Genomic DNA, 21,942 nt, shown 5'->3' with positions numbered 1-21,942 from the left:
CGTTTGTGTCCGTTGAAAAGTCGTTGTTCTACGTCTTCTAATTCGATAAAAGGTTTATTTATTTTTTAATTGTACTTATGACTAATTCACTTATTTATCTTGTTAAGTCAGGGGCTAGTTGGTTTTGTTGGTATTTTGACTTTTATTATTGATTTTATTTTTTAGATTTAATGATCAGCAGAAATTTGTCAGTTATTGACTTTTTGAGATTGTAAAATTTTGTTTTATTATATTTTATTTTTATCTAATAATTACGAATTTTATTTATGAATTTTTCTTGGCTTACACTGTTAAATAAAAAATTTTTGAGTTTTTGTTACAAAATTAAAAATTTTTTTGTTCAATATTAATTATTTTATTTGTAGCACTTATCTAATAATTGTAAATTCAATTTATGATTCTTTTCTTGACTTATACTACTAAAATAAAATGTTTTTAATTTTTATAAACTTGCAAAAGTAAAACGATGAAATCCATCGGTGTAAATTTGATGTGAATTTGGCGGGGCGGCTAGCTTGATTTTTAGATTTCTTTTCTTCCGTTGTTGAGTTATCAGCTAACGACTGCTACTTAGGGCACATTAGTTTCTCCACACTCTTAAAATAGCACTGTTTCTATTTTGTTTCTTTTATTTGCACTTTTTATTTTGGGATGGATTTTACCGGTTAGCGACAGCGTTAAGTTTTTACTAGTAGTTTACAGCTACTTAAGGCGATATGTTTTACTAGTAGCACAAATAAGAAACTATACAGATGTGTCATCCCCATAGAAGAAAATGTCCTATATTTTTTTCACTACTACTTGGCTATCAACCGACAAAGGCTTGCCAGTATGCCTGTTCAAAGCTATGTGTCTAACTATACGAAACGTCAAAAGTAGTTTTTTTTTCTCAATTCAATGTCCATAGAGACAAAGAAGAACAGAAACTGTTTTGGTTTCGATGATCTTTTGGTCCCGATGTTACCATATTTCAGTTATTATTGTTCAAGCGATGTAGGTATTTATTATTCAATATGAAAGAAAAACCAAAGTTATTAATTTTTCCATAATATATTCCACTATGTCAAATAAAACAATATACACATGTTAAAAATACATTAAAGAAAGTAAGAAAAGATAAGTAAGTTGCAAGACATTTTAAAAATTATTTGTATGAATTCCTATGGTAACACTGATGCAAATGTACGTGCGTCGCCGCCGGTGCGCGTATAGATGTATCGAAAAGTTAAATTAATATATTTTGAAAGAAGTTTGGTTTATGTAAAATAAACATTGTCTTAAAATGTTACAAAACATTAACAACAATATTGCTATGGGATGAAACAACTTTAAAGTCAACATCTTTCTTCATTCTTTTTTCTTTCTCCTTTACCTGATATTTTATTTTGTATCGTATCGAAATTATTTACATGAGTACCTGAAAATGATGAATTGTCTACGTTAAATTGTTGACACGTAGACAATCGTGTAGTCTACATTTTTTGTCCACATTGAACAATAGGTACTGGTGGTGATGCGTTGAAAACCGGTGCAGGAGAGTTGATCGCTTGTCAATGACGAGAAAAAAAATTGCAGTTGTCTTTGGAAATAGAAACAAAGCAAGGACAAGGTTGTCTTTATAGCTCCAGTTCTTATAATCGGATATGTAAATGCTAGCTGCGTGCATTCATGTGGATTTTTTTGTATAAATTCATCTTTTCTTCAATTTTCTAAAATCTCAACGAATACATTTTTCTGTTTTATATCTGTTTATTAAATGTAATGAAGTGTTTTTGACTGGTGTCAATTGGATGATGAGGTACCTATGCATGTTTAATGCACATGTATGTATCTCGTTGTACATAATGTGTCAACACTAGTAGTTGTAACTAGAGGATTTGTATATGAAAACTATTGTACTTTCATGAGCAACATTTTTTAGGGCGACCGGATGCCGAGCATTGGCGCTAGTATCGAAAGTGGAGACATTTCGGGGGAGCGAGAGAAAAATATTATTGATATTTCCATAAGCCGCCAGCAGAATAAGGGAGATAATTATTTTTCCACCCAAAATGTCTACACAATTTCCTTCATTCTATTTGAGTCTATCCTTGTATATATGTACAAGGCTTCCATATGAAGGCCGATGAATTTGTTTTATATCAAATCAATGCACTTTTTACTTTTATATGAAAAACGGTAGAGTAAAACAAAAATGGCTGAACATTGTGTCCGAAAAGGGGATGAATGAAATTTGTTTATGCTTACATCACCTGTTAAGGATCTTTTTATGAATGTATTATGAATACAAAGCTACTACGATGCGATTTTTGTATTGCAGATCTTTGTAAAGAAGAAGAATATGGGGGTAGTTATACGTTTGGATATGGTAGGTGTTTTGCTTTTATTTGGCATTAAATTTTTCTGCAATATTTGAAGATTAGATTTGTTTCACCTTTAAAGTTTTTTCTTGTAGATAATTTTAACTGGCGGCATTCATCCTTATAGAAATATAATGCTACCCCCATTTAAATATTTTTAAAATATTTGTATTTCCGTTGACTTTAAACATCCTCAAAATTTATTCCATTCAAAAATTCTAAAGCATCAGATAGAGGGGCCAAGTTGTGTTAGTCCGATGATTGTCATGATGCTATCGATGCATCAAGGTTTTGATATATCAATGCAAATATCATAATCGTAAATTTTAACTGTTGACATCCATCCTTACAGAAATATAGTGTTGATCCTATTTGATTTTTATTTCTGATGACTTTAAACATCCTTTAAATTTATTAAAACTGTGCTCCGAAAATCAGAGGGTCTTTCAAAATGTGTGGATTGTAATGATCTGCATACAAATACTTATGTTTGTATTTTTGGTTTGTATAAATACTTTGAGCATTATCATCGTAATCATTAGTATATAGCAAAAATAAATACAAGCAACATGAATCATTAGGACGCAAGTATAAAAATTACACAACAGATGGAAGAGTGGCTAGCAAAATATGTCTGCCAATGCTGGGAGTTCCAGCAGCTTCAGGATGCCGCTTTGGAGGAGGTTGGTAGTGTGGATACTACCAACATTTACAACCTTGTGGCAGTGGCAGTGGCCCATCTGCTGCATTCATTACAAATAAAAGCATGTAAAGGGTGTTTGATGTAAGCCCCCTACCAGCAATAATATCTTTTTTGTTAAATATTAGAATCTAAAATTAAATATAAATAAATATGGTATAAAAACAAATGTGTCTTTTAATCAAACTCTTCTGAAATTCTCTTGCATTGTATATAATTCTAACCAGCACAACCAGTATTTTTTAATGCTAGTTCTTATTTGATCTTAAGCATATGAATATCCTTTTAAGAATCCAATGCACACATCAATTTTATATTGCATGCCGTGCAGATGCTAATGTTGTGCTATTCAAAAAATCCAAATATAAAAGTATATCCCACAACTAATTTATCACTTAAAATCCAATCCCACAACTAATGTTGAAATGAAAAAAAAAAAATACATATGGTGCTAGAAATCCAACCACTGATAATTATTCCTAATTTGAATTAAACTGTTGGAAATGCATCCCAATATTTTTGGATTCCGAACGTGAATTTTACGTTTTTCCGTTATAACGTAAACGGTAATTTTACATTTTTGCGTTTTAACGTGAACGTGAATTTTACGTTTTAAAGTGAGCGTGAGTTTTACGTTTTAACGCGAATTTTACGTTTTAACGCGAATTTTACGTTTTTGCGTTTTCGTTTTAACGTGAACGTGAATTTCACGTTTTTGAATTTTATTGATGCCAGTGGCCTCTTACCCTCTAGTTACAACTACTAACGATTAAAATAATATTTTTTTTCTGGTTTGAAAAGAACTGATCTTATTTTGTTTAATTTAAAAAGATAACTTCTTCAAAAGTGGACAAGTACATTTTGTGCAGCAACAAACTAAATATGTCCTGTTTTGTGTTAAAATAAGGATCTTCCTCTAGATTTGTATTGCCCCTGACTTGTATGTTTCCTTGCCATAACTGTATGTGTTACCTTTTGATTTATTAACTACCCATAGGAAGTTATTGAAATAGGTCCGATTTGTCGAATTGAAAATTTTTACATTAATCGACGTTTTAAGGTCCCTAGAGTCGAAATAACAGTTTTTTGGGAAGATGTCTGTGTATGTGTGTGTACGTACGTTCGCACGTTCGCGACGTTTTTTTCGTCGTCCATAGCGCAACAACCAGTAGAGATATCGATTTCAAATAAATTTTGTAATACAGATAATAATCCAGAATGCTGAAAGGGCTCTCAAGATAATTGCGCGGGTGGTTTTTTTTTACCATACCAGTTTAAACAAAAGGTGAACATTTTGGATTGGGCAAGTGTAATCCAAGTTGATCTCTGAGAAAGTTGTAATTGCAGGACGAACGGAGAAAATGCACTGTGTAATCCACTTTTCCTCATTGGTAGTTACACTTGAGCCACTTGAGCTTCCCACAACCATGACTATAGCAGCCAATTCAAAAGATCCGTTGTGTTTATCCAACATATAGATGGAAATCAAGAATATAAACAAACGATGAAACTCAATACAAAGGACCACCACAGAAGAATGAGATACATTCCTCTCATCACCATGCATGTTGTCAGGAATGGAAAGGACCTACAATTTTGGGCCGAGTCCGAACGGCTAATTTGAGAAAGCACTTCGTCATGACAAGAATTACTCTTGAAGGATTTGTCAATTCCTCGCAAGAGGCAGTACCCACGAAAATATTTTTTTTTTTTAATTAAGATAGCACAGGCAGGGATTGAACCCAAGACCCCTTGCATGACAGTCCAACGCACTTTTTTGTTTTAAATTCATTTTTATTAGTTCATTCTTAAACCTATCTTAAAGCTAGACAAAAATTCATAAAACTAGCCTAATTATCCATAACTTACAACTAACTTAATGGTCCCATACGGACACTCTAAGCTAAACTATAAAACTAACTACTAATGCCTTTCGGCCCTAAGATCTATTTAACTTCAATTTAAATTGTATTTATTTTGTTTTTAATATCAAGATCCTTTTTTATTTTCACTTAAAAACTTTTTAAAATAAGGTCCTTAATATAAATCTAACTATCTAACATTTTTGTTTTTCATATTTTGTTGTATATTTTTTTAAATTTTTGTTTACTGTTTTTTTTTTGTATTTTTTTTATATTTTTGTTTCTATTTCTTTTTGTGCCACTATCCCTGTTCTACTTAAAAATAAACTCTCAAACTATAAAACAAGAATGTTAGCCGGCCAAGGCCTAAAACCCCATCCCGACTACCCACTATCAAGTGCCGTTTGTAGCCACCAAAATTGGTTCTCCTGCTTCACCCTATCAGTTCGGTCCCGTTCGGACACAGCCTTACTGAACCGAAGGAGCTCTGCTCCGCCTTGTGCCATGACGTCCCGATTGTACAGGAGTCGCCTATCCACGGTTCTTCGTCTGACGTGGTAGATAAACGGAACTGCCAATCTATCCTGTATCAGACCGCATTTGTCTTAAAAGAGGAATGCCTCTGATGGAATGAACCCGCTCAAGCGTGCACTTTCAAAATACTTGTCGTTCGGATAGAACGCCCCGAAAATTAAATTGTTGGTCGAAAACATAGCTCTGGCAATGTGAACTCGAACAAGTTTAATCACGAAATTGTCAATTCTGTTGATTCGAGCCCCGTTGTATAGGACCTCGTTGGAATAACTGGCTGATGGCAGCCTGTTTGGCTTGCGGGGCTCCACCAGTTTTCTTTCTTTTTGGAGGTCCACCTCTCCCTCTAACACCTTCTTTGTTGACGGCACTGGCTCTGGCTCTGATAGGATTGAATACCTATTATTCGGAGACCTGTAGTTCCCCTCTCCACCTTCGGAAATGTATTCCGTTTTCTCAGACTCAGCTTAGTCTGAGAAGTCACTTTCAGTGGTAAAGCCCCCTTTACCCCTCCCTTCCATTTTTTTATTGGCCTACCGCATAGCCGAATTGGTTCTTTTAACCTTGTTTGGGCTTTGTTTTTTTAATTTTCTTTTTTGATTTCTGGTCGTTGACTGGTCGGAAGCCTGACCTGATGTTGATGCGGTTATTTGTGGTACCGCTGTTGGCACCACCGCAACATCACCTGATATGTTGGCAGAGGTATTTTTTGATACCCCTGCTCTTTTCTCCTTCTCCATTTCTTTTTGCTCCCAACTGGTATAATCTACAATTTCTCTATTATGAAAAAAAGCAATTAGATTTTTCGTCGACTCAGCCTGGGACTCGAACCCACGACCCTTGGATTTGTTTCCGGACGCCACTTTTTTTAAATTCATTTTTATTAGATCATTCTTAAACCTATCTTTAAGCTAGACAAAAATTCATAAAACTAGCCTAATTATCCATAACTTACAACTAACTTAATGGTCCCATACGGACACTCTAAGTTAAACTATAACACTAACTACTAATGCCTTTCGGCCCTAAGATCTATTTTACTTCAATTTAAATTTTATTTATTTTGTATTTATTAGAAAATTTTGGAAAAAAAACTAATATCAAGGTCCTTTTTTATTTTTACTTAAAAACTACTTAAAATAAGGTCCTAAATATAAAACTTAAAGCTAACTTTAACTACCTATTCTACCTATAAACTACTTAAAACTAGAACAACCACAGCAGCAAATCTAACTAACTAACTAACATTTTTGTTTTTCATATTTTGTTGTCTTTTTTTCTTCTTCCATGTTTTTTTAAATGTTTTTTTGTTATTTTTTTGTTTTTATTTTTTTTCTATTTCTTTTTGTGCCATGCCTATTCATTTCCGGACGCCACCTCCACTGGGCTACCGATGGTTATTTTAAACAGCTGCAAACTGCCTTCTTAATTCTCAAACACTACAAATGCACTTTACGAGTATTTAATAAACTATTTATTACTTCTCACTTTGAAAGTCAAGGAACGACTATCTTCGAACGCCACCTCCACTGGGCCATCGATTGTTAATTTTGATGTTGGCAGACTGCCAAGTTTGCTTTTTACTTATCACTTGCACTATTTTAACTTAAGATAAATCTGTAAACACTTCTTTACACTTTGGAAGTCAAAGAACGACTGTCAGTCCAACGCACTAACCATCATGCCACGGGTACTACAAAACAAAATAATAAATAAAGAATAATGTAATACAATTAGAGCCGGGAAAATTTTTAAATAAAAAAATGGAAATATTGCATTAAAAACACTGCAATGAAAAACCAAAATGAAAATACGTATTAACGTATTGATTAATTACGAAAATTGTGAAATTAATATTGAAAATAAGAAATAATTTAATAAATGTAGAAGAAATATCTACGTATCTTAATAACATGGAATTATAAACAAACCTTGCTCACATAAGTGAATATAAAGAAATTAAATTAGAAGAAATTGAAACCATAGATTATATTCATAAAAAATTTTATGATATCCAAAGACATACATATATATCATATTTTATGCAATTTATTATAACATTGTCAATTATAACCTTAGTGATATTCATATATAAAAATAAATTTGCTCCAGAAGTAGCAACAATTTTAAGGAAGGGGGAGTTACACTTGAGCCACTTGGATGTGGGAAGATCCAATTCCAAAGATCAGTTGTGTTTATCCAACATATAGACGGAAATCAAGAATATAATCAAACGATGAAACTCAATACAAAGGACCACCACATAAGAATGAGATACATTATTCTCATCACCATGCAGATCAATAAGTGCACAAATGTGATGAAGCAGCATGAATATAAAAAGGCTTCGCCCAGCAATAGAACCGCTCATAAAGTCATCATACAGTCGTCATCAAGTCATCATCCAGCATTCAACAAGAAAAGTTGTTTTTAGTTAAATACATTTCTTTTTAAAAAACCAAACTGGAAAACCATATTTTTAATTTGGTATATTCTCTTAAGGTTTGCGATAAAATAAGTTTCGCAAAAGTCTTGGTGTTTTGATCTATACCTTCCATTAAATCGATTTTTCTTTCGAGAGAATTCTTTTCATCAGACGGAAGCCTTTTTTTAGACTGTTTAAAACGACTAATTTTCTGTAACATGTTTATTTTTGATTTTCGATTTGTCTGTATTTTTATTTTCAAGACACGATTTTCTTTCTTTATAGCCTTTTCAAACCAGACCCTAAACCGAGTTTTCGATAAAAAGTTTTCGAAAACCCGAAAATTGTTCACACCGAACATTTACATGTTTTCATTTGACATTTAAATATGTTTAACACCGACTGTCAAATTTTGTGAGTTTTATTCTTCTCAAATTAAAAAAAATGAATTCTAACCAATTCAAATTGATTATAATACATAAAAAGAAAGTTGAACAAATATGAAGATTTTGTTAAAATTGTTTTCATTATCTCAAGCCTCTATCATAAAAAAACGTCGTTTTTTTCCTGGGACATCGAAAGAAAAGAAGAGCTTTAATATTTTATGCAGATACGTACCAGCACTTTTTGGGAACGTAAAATGTTAGTACACGATGATGAGTAATTTAAACAACATTTCAGAATAACTTTCGATATACTCTGCAATGTAATAAAGTATCTGGAAATACACACTTAATCATTTTTAACTTTAGCTTCATGTACATAGGTACTTAGTTGATTTTCAAGAAGACAAAGATCTATACGATTTCCAAAAGAACGAATAGGATCCCGTAATTGAGTGGTTTAACAAACGTTTCGATACTAACATACAAACAACTCCCAGTATAACACCGCCCGAAGCACCCGCCATCTCGGAATTGTCTTTGCCGTCGACATCCTTAAGTCCATAATCCTTTCCTGTGCTGTGATAGAGCAGCATATCAGCGCAGACAAGGTCGTAGCACTAACTCGTCTCGTCTCTCTTGTATAAATTATATTACTTACCACGGCCAAATTTATTTCAAAATGAAATATTTGTTTTGACAGCAGACATCAGCTGTTTTGTTTAAGCGCTGAATGTTTCGAAAGGTTTGTTTGTTTAATTCAACTTTAAATTGCTACTAGTTTTTGAGAGGTTTACAATAAATGTATGGGACAACTTGAGTTTTCGATGCAATTTTTCGGCGAAAACCGATTATTTCGCGAAAACCGGTTTTAGACTTGGTGTGAAAAGCCTATAAGCTTCCCAATACTTTTTATATAATATAATTGAATTTTTAAATGAGCTTCGCAGTTTGTACCGGTGAATTCTATTTCTTCGTCTGATTTTTTTGCTGATAATCTTTTTGCCGCACGACTCAACTTTTCAGCATCAATTTCATTATAACTCATATTAGCTTCGTTTCGTTCTTCATAAGTTATTTTGGCTTTGCTCGGATCAAAATTAACAAATTCACCATCTGAAATGCACAACTCCTCAGATCGCTTCCAATAGAGTGAGGGATATGCATTCTTTCTTAAATATTTTTTTTCCGATTATGCTTTCTCAAAATGTTTGCTACGTATATAGAGCCGTTTAAGGCTTTCTACGTGTTTTGTGACTCTCCAACCATTGCGTATACTTTGTAGTATCTTTTTTTTTGGAAAATCAAGTAATTTCATATCTAAACGTTGAGTTTTTGCTTCTTCACAGTGAATAATTGAACATTTGTATGCCATTTTTTTTTAGTATAGATAAATAGGCAAATAGCAATAGAAAGAATTATACTATAATCAGTAAAAATATTAGATTTTGTAGATAAATTTACATATAAATTATTTTTAATAAATTCAATAAGTATAAAGTTAAAAAGTAATAAAAAATATAAACGTATACATAAATACTAGTATATTAAATGAAATATATTAAATTGGAAACAAAATATATAAAAACGTGAAAATAAATAAATTAATTATAAAGTAATTCAAAAAAGAAACTCAAATTATAAATAGATAGAGATAGAATGTAAGTATAAAAAATGTAATAAAACAATTTAAGTAATAAAATATTATTGTTTTTTGTAAAAAAAAAACTGTCAATTCGATTTTACTCAAAATTTTACTAAATGTTGACAACAATATTTTTTAAAAGATTAAAGGAGTTTAAAGCCAATATCTCAACTTTTAAAAAGATATTTGAGTCAAAAATCAATGTTTACCAACTTTTATTAATTTTCTTGTTTAGGTTTAGTTTTTGTAAAAAAAAAATGTCAATTCGATTTTCCTCAAACATTTAACAATATTTGTTATAAGACAAAATTAGTTGGAAGCCATAATCTCAAATTTTGAAAAGATATTTGAGTCGAAAATCAATTTTTACCAACTTTGAGTACTGTTTTTTTTTTAGGTTTTTATTTTTTTTATAAAAAAAAACGTTAATTGTTTTTTTTTTCAAAAAATATATGTATATTTGTTTGGTACAATATATCATATAAAATTTAATTCAAGTCTCTAGCGTTTTTGGTTCGTAAGATATCAAGGGTTAACCAACATTTTCAACTTTTTTAAAAACTCCTATGGTAAAAAAACAGCCCACGCAATTTTCTTGAGAGCCTTTTCTGCATATTTCTACTTTTTTATCTGTATAACAAAATTTATTTGAATTCCATATCTCTTGTGGTTCTCGACCTATGGACAACGAAAAAAAACGTCTCGAACGTACGGACGTACGAACGTACGTACACACGCATGCACAGACATCTTTCTAAAAAATCGTCGAGGCATGTCAAAATTTTCAATTTGACAAATCGGCCTATTGCATTAACTTCCTATGGGAAGTTAAAAATAGAAAACACATAAACCATGTCATCTGTACATTCACTTGCCCACACAATATTCTCATATATCAATGCACACAAGCAACTTCTTCTATTCTCCTTACCTAACAATCTAACATTCACAAAAAAATAAACAAACAAAAATCCAACATTATAGCTCCTTTCTTCTTTTACGCACCAAAACGCGCATAAAAAAACATGATAGCCATTTGTTTGCAACGAACCAAACTTTTTTGTATTCGTTGGCAAACAAAATGGCAAAAGAGAAGGGAAAAGTTTCTTGAAAGAAAAAAATATGCGAGGCAAAAAGAGCTTTCTCAGCTTCATTTTTAAAAGGGAAACAAATGTTTCATTTTTTCCTGCAGGGATGAGACATCTGTATAAATTTATTATCTGTGCAATATTATCTGTTAAGAAGGTCTCATATAGAAATATTAAATCAAAACTGTTTACAAATGTTTAAAACTCACCAAATAAAGTTTTTTAATCAAACCTGCTACGTTATATAATAAAATCTTAAATTATTTTTTTTTTACTTAAAACATTAGTTACTTTACTAAATAATAGAATTTGTACTAACAACACACCACTGTGCCCTGTCAGTCAAAACTGTAAACTTGAATTTGCATAAAATGGAACTCCATTACCACCTTTGTGTTATGTAACATCGTATGCCCTAACCTACATGCACAGATAAGAAAATGTCTGATATTTGTTTCTCTACTCCTTGGCTATCAACCGACAAAAACCTCATGTGAATAATTTTGATACGATACAAAAAAGGGCCACACTGATAACTTACTATTTATGCTTAAGTTTTTCAAAATTTATTTTTTTTTTATTTAGAAAAATTGTAGTAAGTAAATATGCAAAAATATAAATTTAAGCTGTTTTCTGTGGAAATAGATGCATCGAAAAGTTAAATTAATATATTTTGAAAGAAGTTTGGTTTCTGTACAATAAACATTTTCTTAAAATGTTACAAAACATTAACAACAATATTTCTATGGGATGAAACAACTTTAAAGTCAATATTTTTCTTTATTAAATTTAATTTATAAATTCAATTATAGGTTAATATATTTTTTTTTGCTTAACGTTTTTAGGTTTCTGCAAAATTAAAAATTGTTGTTAACAACAACAGTTTGTTCGAGATCAAAACAATTATTTTTTTCCCCTTTACCCCATATTTCAGTTTAAGAATCAGTTTTACCTTTTTTTGGGTTTAAATTAAAGGAAAAAACTATCGGTTGATTAACTTTTTATTATAAATGATATTATCAAAATGTTTTGTATTAAGTTAAATAAGTTTGAAGTCAACATCTTTCTCTGTTTTCAAGATGCTTTAGTAGAAACTATTTTTACCAGTTTTTAGTAGTTTTCTGTAGGTTTTTTTCTAAAAAAATTAATTTGGATGTTAAAATAGGTCTGATAAGTTTTGTTTAGAAGTTTTTTTATGTTTAATATATCACTGCTCTTAGCCTATTTAAGCAAAGGTGGTTTTATAAAAAGTTTAAGAGACAATTTTTGGCCTTGACAAATAAAAATAAAATATCGTAAGTATTTATAATTATTTATTTTATTATTGATCTTTTACACAATTACCTTTGCTTAAAAAGTTTCCAGGGGTCACGAACGGGAACGTGGCAGAATATCGACCCCCACCCACCTGCCACCCGCTGAACTGTACATTTATGTATATAAATTATGTAAATTAATTAGGTACGCGTTCATAACATTCACTAATTACAGACTCGTAAAAAATTTCAGAAGGCCATATAAGAACCGTATTTTCTTTTGAGGTTTCGTAAATAAATAAATTGGGTGGCGCAACAGTCCGTTTGAGAACAAGGGCATAGTGACTGAAGCGACCTTCAGTTTTAAGCCGAATCCGAACGGCAAATTTGAGAAAGCACTTTTCATGACAAGAATTACTTTTGGAGAATTTGTCAATTCCTCGCAAGAGGCAGTACCCGTGAATAAAACTTTAAGTGACATAGGCAGGGATCGAACCAAAGACCTCTTGCATGACAGTCCACCGCACTTTTTTTTTAAATTCATTTTTATTAGTTTATTCTTAAACCTATCTTAAGGCTAGACAAAAATTCATAAAACTAGCCTAATTATCCATAACTTGCAACTAACTTAATAGTCCCATACGGACACTCTAAGTTAAACAATAATACTAAATACTAATGCCTTTCGGCCTTAAGATCTATTTTAACTTCAATTCAATTTTATTTATTTTTGTATTCATTAGAAAATTTAAGAAACTAATATCTTTTTTATTTTTACTTAAAAACTACTTAGCATTAGGTCCTTAAATAAAACTTACAGCTAACTTAAACTACCTATTCTACCTATAAAATACTTAAAACTAGAACAACCACAGCAGCAAATCTAACGTTTTTTGGTTTTATAATTTTTTTTTTTTGTTTTAATTTTTTTTTTTAATTTTTTTTTATATTCCATGTTTTTTTATTTTTTTTTATTTTTATTTTTTTTTGTTTTTATTTTTATTTTTTTTTATATTTTTTTTGTGCCACCATGCCTATTCTACTTAAAACTAATCCCTAAAACTATAAAACAAGTATGTAAGCCGGCCAAGGCTTAAAACCCCATCCCGACTACCCACTATCAAGTGCCGATTAAAGCCACCAAAACTGGTTCTCCTGCTTCACCCTATCAGTTCGGTCCCGTTCGGACACAGCCCTACTGAACCGAAGAAGCTCTGCTCCGCCTTGTGCCATGACGTCCCGACTGTATGGGAGTCGCCTATCCACGGTTCTTCGTCTGACGTGGTAGATTAACGGAACTGCCAATCTATCCTGTATCAGACCGCATTTGTCTAAAAAGAGGAAGCCTCTGGTGGAATGAACCCGCTCAAGCGTGCACTTTCAAAATACTCATCGTTCGGATAGAACGCCCCGAAAATTAAATTGTTGGTTGGAGACATAGCTCTTGAAATGTGACCTCGGACGAGTTTTATCACGAAATTGTCAATTCTGTTGATTCGAGCCCCGTTATATAGGATCTCGTTGGAATAGTAATGCACATAAGAACATTCGGCTGTTCGATATAAGCCAGTACAGCGTCGTTAACACTGCCGCTCGAACACCCGAAACTTCTCCATCTAGGAAGGGGCAACGTTGAACCACACAGGACTCGATTATCGGCCGTATGAGGGCCATGTAGCAAATTACTTTCACTCTGGGGTGAAGCCGACTGCTAAAAAACAGCCGTTCGCCAGAGCGAAGGCTCCTCTGGCCCTGGTCAGAGCAGCATTTATATGTCTGTCGAAATATAAATACTGATCTAACCACATACCGGGGTACTTCACTGCACTTTTGCTCGCTTATGGCTGCCCGTGAAGATCAACGATAACCATCTTGCGCCAATTCTTTCACGTATCCCTCGTGGCCAAACAGAGTCTGGAACAGAATTGTCTCCGACTTCTGGACATTTATTTTCAGTTTCCAGTCGTCGCAATATGGCTGAATCTTATCGAAATTACGCTGCAAGAGAAGTCTAATAACCTTAACCTTTCGGGCCGTTCTGAACGCAATTAGATCGTCAGCGTACTCAATCGCCTTTGTAGGTAAAGGCCCTCTAACCATACGGTGTCAAAGCCCTTTTCCAAATCAACCAGAACAGCACCTGTGCATTGTTGTTTTGATTTATTCCATATATATAACAGATATCAGAAGCGAGCTTAGACGCAGCATGAATTGTGTCATGACCCGCCTTGAAATCAAACTGTTTATTAGGAATTATTTTGTTGTCCGCAGCCCACTTAGTCAGAGCCCTATTAATGATCTTTTCGAAAACTTTGCTGATGCTCGTAAGAAAACGTATCGACCGAAGATTTGACGGGTTGGAGTTGTCCTTTCCCTTTTTCGGGAGAGGATGAACCACAGCGGTCTTTCAAAGCACTGGATAATATGCATTATTGAGTGCATTATTAAAGAGCGTGGTGTAAATGTCAATTGCTTCCATCGGTAAATATCTTAGTACAACGTTGGATATACGATCGATACCTACTGACTTTTTGTTTTTTATTGAATTGAAGATGAGCTGAAGCTCAACCTTCGTCACTAACAAGGGACTTGGTCCCGTTTGCTCAGCGATTATGGCATTTGCCAAGGAATCGTCCAGGTCGTGGTTGGATCGAATGCTAACATTCACCTTGTACACTTGTTGGAAAGCAGCTCCCACCGCCTCCACTTTTTCCTTCGGATCTTCAATTATGTAAAAGTCATCGTCAAAGATGGCTTCCCCTGGATCTATTTGCGCTGTCATGAGTACGTCTCTGTAGTCTTTAATTCTTTGGAGTTTAAGACACGTAAGGTGATTGTCGTTATTTTTCCTGAATATCTTGTTGATTTTGGGGAACATACTAGGGTCATTGGAATTAACTGACCGGATCTTACGGTCCCAATACTTGTTAATTGATAGCCTATAGTTCTCCTTAATCAACAGATTGACATTTTTCATTGATGACTTCAGAGTTCTTACCTCCAAGTCGTGTGGGTCTGTAAGTCGTCTATACAAGTTTTTGAGTCTTGTCAGTAGGCCACTCTTGTGCTTACGTAGTGCGTCAATAGTCGCGTTTCTGTTAGCGTCCATTTGGTCCTGTTCTTTGTACTTTGGTATTGTCCGTTCTATCGTTCGTTTTATTGTTTCGTCCATCTGTTGTAAATGTTGGTCAATGTCTGTATTTGTCAGGTTACTGTTGTTTGGTGGGGCTATGTCACTCGAAGGAAGTTCTCTCCCTAGGGCGTTGGTGAAACGAGTCCAGCGCACCTTACTGTAATTGTAAGAGTGCGTTGCAACGTATTCCTCCAACTCCACGCGTACGTTCGGAATCTGCATTACAACAGCCAGTCCACAGTGAGCACTGTCGTACTCAACTGCCTGTAAGCAGTTTCGAGGGTGATTACCCACTTTGTCTATTACTGTCAGTCTGGTGTCGTACAGCAAAAGATCCAGAAAGGAGCCGTTTCTTGGATACGATGGCCTTTCGGTAGCCAGCAGAGTCCACCGCACCAACCAGAATAAACACCTTGAATTTCATAATTATAATACCAAGACCAAAAAATTTCATACAAGAAGAAAAGGTATATTTAAAAACGGATGAGAGAATAGGAAATAAATTATCTAAACTATATAATCAAAAAACAGTCCAGGCAGATCTAGGCACAGCTGTTGTAATTGACGGAAGGAAAGCTCACAAAAATATTTTGAGGTAATACTCTACTTTCATATTTACCCTAATATCGCTAGTATCTACCAGGATAACAGACTATTTTTCTGCCCTATTTATTCCAATACCAGCAGGCGACGTTGCTATTTACGAAGAATATTTTTATTTGAAGCATGTAACCAATTTTTCGCTTATCGAAACTATCATATCTGATAATAGCAATGTGTTAAATAAACTAAACGATGAAAGATGTAAGGAAGTACTGCTGCAGGATATAAATACATGAAATAGAGCGTTTGCTCCAACTGCTGAAATCCCCAATTAGAAACAAACGATTCATGGATTTCATAGGCTCTGCAATAAAGTTTATCGCAGGTACTCCCCATCACGAAGATAAGGAAATATTAAAAATGCAAGATGAGTTGACTAGATCCAATAACAGACAGATTGATATAAACACCATTAAATACGGAATAGATTAGATGAAATAACAGATAAAATTAATAATTTTGATATAAATGATATCAATAAACCCGACCGGTGACTACGAAAAGTTGACTTCTATCATGTCTAGAATAAACAGAATTGTAATAAATAGTTTAAACACGGATGTTTACTCTTTAATATTAGAAAAAAAAAATATTAAGACCTATCATGAATTCCATCGTAATCGAAAATTTTTACGAATCCCAAAAACTGTATCATGAAATCCGTTCGTAATGCAAAATTGTATTTGATTTTCCACTACGAACGGATTTCATGATACAGTTTTTCGGGATTCGTAAAAGTATCCGATTACGATGGAATTCATGATAGGGCTGATTGTTAATCCTCTCACTTTAATTATAGAAGGAATGGAATACATTAAAATAAGAGAAAATGTTATAACTGAATTAATCGACCTATTAAATGTCGCTGATGTTAAAATATACTATTAAAATGAAACCTTAGTTTACTTAATTAAAATTCCTAAATACAAGACATTTGTAAATTATTCGAAATTGCTCTAGTTGTTCACAATAACAAAATTTAAGATTTAAGTTCTAATATATCCGCAAATTGTAATAAGATAGAATATCCCCTAAGTTCATGTAGAAAAGCTCCATTATAATCCTACTGTAATCACCAAAATCCTTGCCTTTCCCAGCTCCTTAACAATCACACAACACAATGTCCAACTACTCAAACCGATCACCTCTTAAAAATTGAAGCAGTCGCTGATGGAATTATTATCTCTAGCGAAGAAAATATAACAATTGATAACAAAGACCAGCCCATTATACTAAATGGTACCTTTTTGATAACCTTCGATTACAAAATTGAAATAAATGGAAAGGAATATCGAACAAACTAGCCTTCCGATGTGATGTGCAGCCCCGAAGAAGACAGTTTTGAACGAAGTCGCTTACAACGAAAAAATAAAATAAATAACCATCATGCCACGGGTATCTACTATTCGTATTTGTTTCGTATTCTCTTAATTTAATTAATATTTCCGTTAAATCAAATTGAAGCTTATCTTTTGACATTTGTTGAATACAGTTTTCACAGATACTTTTCATTTTTTTCATAGATTTAAAAAGGCAATAGTCTGCATGGTATCTGATAGAAAGATGGTCGATTTCTGGCACCTTTATCAATATCGTGTCTTCAGCCGGTAAAGCATTTAATTTATTATCATTATTCATGTCGTTTCCTATATTCTCAAATGATTCACTCTCCGGGATCTCATACGAAATCGACATTTGTTCCTCAGCATTGGTTTGTAAAATAGTATTCCAATCAACTTTAAGATATTCTGTATCGTCTTCTTCACAGTTTGAACATTTAGATTTGAATACACATTTCATAGCTATAACTTTTGCTAGAAGGAAGCCAAATTAAGCAGCATTTGGATTACTTTTATTAACATTTCTTGCTCTTATCTTTCCAAGTAAATTTTCTTAGGGAAAAAGGCAAAACCTTTGAAACAAAACGCTTTGCTCCTTGAATTAATAGGCTGATTTATGAATATTGGATTTTGATCATTTTTTTAATAGCTGGTTTTCCATTTAAAAGGTCGAAAAGCCGGTTTATTTTGCTGTTGGTTTGCAAAGTGCGCTATATTTATGGGAAATTTATTTAGATCTAATAAAGCTTCAATTTCACAATTCCTCAAGCTACAGATCTACTTAGAACTTGTGCCGCCAACATTACATTCATTTTTTGAAATTCTGTTGCGTCAATATGTGCCGATGTCAATTTTGGAAACATTTTTGGTGCAATCAATCTTGCAGAATTGTACATATATTCAATTATTTTCCAAATTACAATTCCATCATCCGTGGCCAAATTATATTTCAATAAATTATTCCTACTGCTTTTTAAAAGATGAGGAATACCATACATACCATACATTTTGTGTTGTTTGAAAACAAAGTTTCAACTTTTGTCTTCTAGACATAATTTACTAAACAAAATTCTATTTGTAGGCCCTTGATCGCAGTACATTTAATTTTGATTCTTCGCATATATCCAAACAGTTATGCAAAGTTGTTGCGGATATTACTTGGGCAAATGATATTATACAAAACTTGTTTAAAGTTTCCGCCTGAAGACACGATATTGATAAAGGTGCCGGAGATCGACAATCTTGCTACCAGATGGCAGATACTATGCAGGCTATTGCCTTTTTAAATCAATGAAAAAAAATGAAAAGTATCTGTAAAAACTGTATTCAACAAATGTCAAACGATAAGCTTCAATTTGATTTAACGGAAATATTAATTAAATTGAGAGAATACGAAACCTCAAAAGAAAATACGGTTCTTATATGGCCATCTAAAAATTTTGTTCAAGTCTCTAGTCTTCACTTCAAAATATTTACAAGTTTCTTCAAAAAAACACCTTTTATATCGAGATTAAAGGAAAATATTGTAAGAGAATGTATAAACGCAACAAACATACAATATTCAAGGTGGTTCGATAATTCCGATGAATGCTATGCACATAAAATTGACATCCTACATTTTTTAATAAAAGTCTTACATTGGAAAAATTGTAAATGGGTAATTGACACAAAAGATAAAAGGTATAAAAATCCTAGAACTAAAATAAAATAATTAGTGAATGTTATGAACGCGTAGTTCAAACAAAAAAAATAAATACCTAATTAATTTACATATATATATATATAAATGTACAGTTCAGCGGGTGGTAGGTTGGTGGGGGTCGATATTCTGCCACGTACCCGTTCGTGACCTCTGGAAACTATTTAAGCAAAAGTAATTTTATAAAAGATCCAAGAAGCCAAAAATTGACTCTTAAATTTTTTATAAAACCACCTTTGCTTAAATAGGCTAAGAGCAGTGATATATTAAACATAAAAAAGAACTTCTAAACAAAAATTAAGACCTATTTTTTTCAGATCCAATTAATTTTTTCATATAAAAACCTACAGATAACTACTAAAAACTGGTTAAAATAGTTTTTACTAAACTTCAAACTTATTTAACTTAAGACAAAAAACATTGAAAATATCGTTTAAAATAAAAAGTTAATCAACCGATAATTTTTTCCTTTAATTTAAATCTAAAAAACTTGAAATTGATTCTTAAACTTAAATATTGGGTAAAGGAGAAAGAAAAAAGAATTGTTTTGATCTCGTGAAAATTGTTGTTGAAAAAAAAAATACAACAATTATTAACCTATAATTGAATTTATAAATTAAATTTAATAAACAAAGATATTGACTTTAAAGTTGTTTCATCCCATAGAAATATTGTTGTTATTGTTTTGTTACATTTTAAGACAATGTTTTCGATACATCTATTTCCACAGAAAACAGCTTAAATTTATATTTTTGCATACTTACTTAATATAACAATTTTTCCAAATAAAAAAAAATAAATTTTGAAAAATTTAAGCGGGCATAAATAGTAATTTATTAGTGTGGCTCACGTCCGAGCCTCTTTTTGGTATCGTATCAAAATTATTCACATGAGTACCTAAACCTGTTTAAATCACAAAATGCTTAACATACGTTTTGCTAGGACAACAAAAAAAAAAAAAACAATTAACAAACAACAAAAAAACCGAAATTAAAACTCACTTTTTTGTCATATATATCTATGAATACATACACACATGCGTTCAATATATGGATCAAAAAAATCAAAATAAGGAAAGCAACCAAAACTAAGCATCATACGCGAAGTGGGGCAACTTGTATGGGAGAGCGGAAAAAACTCAATAAAAACTAAAAATGAACCGATTTGTTTGAGATTTTCAGGAATGATAGTCAATAATAATACAAGTTTACACTTTTAGTCTCCGCCCGATACCCTGCCTAGTTTTTCTTGTTTTAATACAAAGCTTTTTTAATTTTTGTTTGAACAGACATGTTCTTAGTTCAATAAAATTTGAACTACTTGAACGATTTTTATGACCCATGTTATTGTTTTTAGAAAGAAATAGGGGAAACATCGAAAGAATGTTCCATTTTTCTCTACTTCATTTTATTTTCAAATTATTATATAATAAATGATTTTATTCTATAATAAAATTTACAACTTAAGTGTTTTAAATCAATTTAGTTAGATTTAATTTCAATTTAACCTAGTTCAATTCAATTAAACATAATATTAATTCAATTTAAATTTAAATTTAATTCTGAAAAGTAAAAGGGTGTAAAAGTACCTGTTTTAAATTTATTTTAATTCAATAATACTTTTTATTTTTTTTATACATAAGCTAAGTTTGTCATATATAAGTTTAATCATTCGAAAAACTGAAAGATCAAATAAAAATAACTAATATTTCTTAAGATTGATCTTTTATTCTGAAAAGGCCATAAAAAAGGAAACAATTATTGGATGACATTAACTGAAAGGAAGGTGTTTTTTGGTTTCAGGTCTCATGTACGTTATGTGGGGATCTTAATACTCTAGAAGCTAAAGCAATACATCCTCGTTCGTGGCCTTACGGGAACTTTTTCTTGTAAAATGAAGGCGGTAGTTTGTATAGTCTTTATTTCTACTTTCTTGGGCCTCCCCCGAAAGCATTCCTATTGGCAATACCTGTTTCTACAATCTTGGCTCTATGCATTAATATCTTATGGACCGTTGAAGGCATAAAGTAGCAATTTAGTTTGTTGTTGTTGAATGTGCTGAATATAACAATAACTACATATACTCTTTTCTTCATTGCTTTCGGAACATTGACCTTGAAAGTTTTTAATGCAACAACAACAACATGGTGGTCTACCACAAATTCATACTTTCTTTGTAATATACCACCAAAATGTTGTTGTGACATTTAAAACTTTCAATTTTTATATAACGGTGAGATAGCAGTGCAGACTGCAATTTAATTTTTGAAGAAAGGAGTGACTTTTCAAAAGATATTATAAATACTTATAGTCATTTCTCAAAATTGTAGTTTTCCTTACAATTTCATTTTTTTGCTTGTTTTCAAAGTCTGATTTACAGGGTTCAGTTTTGTTTTAAGTTAACTTCAACCACTTTTATTTTGCATTAGAATGTGTAGAACAAAACTTCATACTTAGTTTTAAAAAAAGTAAAAAATGATTTTATAGCCTTTTGAAAAGTCGCTTCTCAACTCTTATTTTTATTACTTTGTTCGGCAGTTGTCTGTAGTTGTCAATGAAATTTATAGGAATATTAGGTAATAGTATAAGCTTCAAGAAAATTACAATTTTAGACCGGAGCTCAGCGGAGCTTCTTTTGAAGGCTTACAAAAGTTCATATTATCTGGTTATTTTTTCTCACTCGCTCTATTATTTGTATTTATGTTATATTTTGAAAATGTGGGCTATTTTATATTTTTGTGTACTATATGAACTACAAATGTGGTGAGTTTCATACTTGTATCTTTACAAATCAAACCACATTAAGCGAAATTGTTGGGTAGTTAAAACATATGACTTTTGGGTAAAATAATATTGTTGAACTTCCTAAGTCTCTCAGAGCCACAAACGAAAATGAAATAAAAAAAAAAACGAATAAG

General features: G+C 32.1%; 1 protein-coding gene across 9 annotated transcripts in view; it reads right to left on the bottom strand.

Moving 5' to 3' along the window:
• Positions 1–21,942, bottom strand: part of LOC129942264 (afadin) — a 223,760-nt gene that overhangs the window by 60,072 nt on the left and 141,746 nt on the right. The window lies entirely within an intron of this gene.

The sequence above is a fragment of the Eupeodes corollae genome, chromosome 1, assembly GCF_945859685.1.
Source record: "Eupeodes corollae chromosome 1, idEupCoro1.1, whole genome shotgun sequence".
In the NCBI taxonomy this organism is placed as follows: Eukaryota; Metazoa; Arthropoda; class Insecta; order Diptera; family Syrphidae; genus Eupeodes; species Eupeodes corollae.
The sequence above is the reverse complement of the archived record's forward strand: the minus strand, read 5'-3'. Positions and strand labels throughout refer to the sequence as shown.